This window comes from Nelumbo lutea, chromosome 1, assembly GCF_056320005.1.
Source record: "Nelumbo lutea isolate HS-2025 chromosome 1, American lotus-T2T, whole genome shotgun sequence".
Classification (NCBI taxonomy): domain Eukaryota; kingdom Viridiplantae; phylum Streptophyta; class Magnoliopsida; order Proteales; family Nelumbonaceae; genus Nelumbo; species Nelumbo lutea.
Window position 1 is genome coordinate 19538678 of NC_142684.1, and position 2747 is coordinate 19541424.

The 2747-nt window shown below is 41.3% G+C and overlaps 1 non-coding gene across 1 annotated transcript; it reads right to left on the reverse strand.

The window, feature by feature from the left end:
* Positions 1 to 442: 442 nt before the first annotated feature.
* Positions 443 to 549, reverse strand: LOC148873841 (small nucleolar RNA R71). The gene has a single exon (XR_016106367.1). It is a non-coding gene; the product is annotated as a small nucleolar RNA R71 (small nucleolar RNA).
* Positions 550 to 2747: the final 2198 nt, after the last annotated feature.

Below are 2747 nucleotides of genomic sequence, written 5' to 3' on the forward strand. Positions count from 1 at the left end.
AACTCTCCGTGTCCGACTAAGAGCAGCCAAACAAGTCTAGCAAGATGCTCAAGAGGCTCAAGAAATGGCTGAGCAGAGGACTATGATGGACTATGCCAAACCCACTATCACTGGAGCTGCCTCCAGCATTATCAGGCCCAATATTGCTGCTAACAACTTTGAGATCAAACCTGCCATCATACAAATGATTCAAAACATGGTGCAATTCTATGGATTGGCCCAAGAAGATCCCAATGCACACATTTCTAACTTTTTAGAAATTTGTGACACCTTCAAAAACAATGGGGTAGGTGATGATGCCATTAGGTTGAGGTTATTCCCATTTTCTTTGAAGGATAAAGCCAAAGCATGGCTGAATTCATGATCGGCAGGATCAATAGCTACGTGGGATGAAATGGCCAGCCGTTTTCTCTCTAAATATTTTCCCCCTTCTAAAACTACTAAAATGAGGAATGACATCACTACTTTATTTTAGCAAGAGGGGGAATTTTAATACGAGTCATGGGAATGATACAAGGAGTTGTTAAGGAGAGTTCCTCACCATGGCCTCCCCATTTGGCTGCAAGTGCAGACTTTCTATAATGGTCTTACTGACTCAAATAAGACCATATTAGATGCTGCAGCCGAAGGGTCCATAAATAATAAAACTCCTGAGGTTGCCCATGCACTTATTGAGGAAATGGCAGCCAACAACTATCAATGGCATTCTGAAAGAACTCAAATTAGGAAGCAGCATGGCTTGCATAATGTTGATAATTATATGGCACTATCTGCACAAATAGGAGCACTCAGTAAGAAAATAGATGAAATGCAGATAGCTGCCATGCATGTGTAGCCTCTTAATTGCGAATTGTGTGGGGGAGGCCACATCAGTACTGAATGCCAAGTTGGCAATCAGTTCAGGCCATCTACTGAACAAGTTGACTATGTCAGCAATTCGTCAAGACAACAGGGTTATTAGAGTCACCATACTTTTCATCCAGGATGGAGGGGACATTCAAACCAGTCCTGGCCAAATCAGCATACTTCCAAGCCGTTCCACCAAACTTATCATCAGCCTGAACCAAAGTCCAATTTGGAGGAACTGATGACAAAATTTATAGCAGGTGCAGAAACCAGGTTCCAGAACCAGGAAGCCTCAATCAAAAACCTGGAAAACCAAGTGGGGCAATTGGCACAATTAATCTCTTCCAGACTGCCGGGAACTCTTCTAAGCAACACTGAAGTGAATCCACGAGAGTAGGTGCAAGCTATTACCTTAAGGAATGGAAAAGAGTTGCCCGAGGTAGAAAAGAAGAATTGGGCTGAACCCAAGGCAGAAACAAGCCTTGGGACCGGACAACAGAAGACGGAACAACCAGAAGCACAACAAGGGATGCACCAGCTGCCACAAGTTCCGTTCCCTAACAGGCTGAAGCAACAAAAATTGGAAAAGGAATTTGGTAAGTTTCTTGAAATATTTAAAAGTTTACATATTAATATTCCTTTTGCTGATGCTTTAGCCTAGATGCCACACTATGCAAGGTTTTTGATGGAATTATTGGCAAACAAAAGGAAACTGGGAGATGTGGCTACAATTGCTTTAAATGAGGAATGTTCTGCTATCCTTCTGAACAAACTGCCTTAGAAACTCAAAGATCCAGGGAGTTTCACTATTCCTTGTACCATTGGCAGTTTAAAAATTGAAAAAGCTTTATGTGACCTGGGAGCTAGCATCAATTTAATGCCATATTCTATCTTCAAGAAATTGGGGTTGAATTAACCCCAACCCACTAGAGTGGCATTACAATTGGCTGATAGATCCATTAGACATCCTAGGGGGATCATAGAAGATGTGTTAGTTAAAGTTGACAAATTCATTTTCCCAGTTGATTTCATTGTGTTAGATATGCAAGAAGATGTGGAGGTTCCGCTTATCCTAGGGAGACCTTTCCTAGCTACCGGGAAAGCAATGATTGATGTCCAACAAGGACAACTCAGCCTTAGGATACAAGATGAGGAGATAATTTTTAAAATGTTTGATGCTATGAAACATGCACCCTCTAGTGATGATTCTTGTTTTATGATTGATGCCATTGAATTGACAATTGATGAATGCTTCTAGGTAAGTAGAATAACTGATCCTCTTGAACTCTGCCTCCAGCAGGGAAAACTTAAAGAAGGAGAAAATGAAGAAATAAACCTCATGATAGCATACCTAAATGATAAGCATCAATTCAAGGGAAAGGGGTTTCTTAAATTAGAGAACTTAGGCAAATTGCCCGGACCATCAGGTAAGCCATCGCCCCAAGAATCCCCCACCCTTGAACTGAAACAATTACCATCCCATTTAGAGTATGCTTTCCTTGAGGAACCATCAGATCTCCCCGTGATAATTTCCGCAGCACTGAATCCCTTACAAAGAGAAAAATTATTAAGAGTGCTATGGGAACACAAAAATGCTATAGCTTGGAAGGTAGAAGATATCAAAGGCATTAATCCATCAATCTGCACTCACAGAATTTTGATGGAAGAGGATAGCAAGCCTTACTTTTAGCCCCAAAGGCGCCTGAACCCCAACATGAAAAAAGTGGTAAAGGCTGAAATAATTAAGTTGTTAGATGTTGGGATCATTTATCCTATTTCTGATAGTTCTTGGGTAAGCCCTGTGCAAGTTGTGCCCAAGAAAGGGGGTATGACTGTTGTTCCAAATGAAAAAAATGAACTCATCCCTACTAGAACCGTCATCGGATGGCGTGTGTGTATTG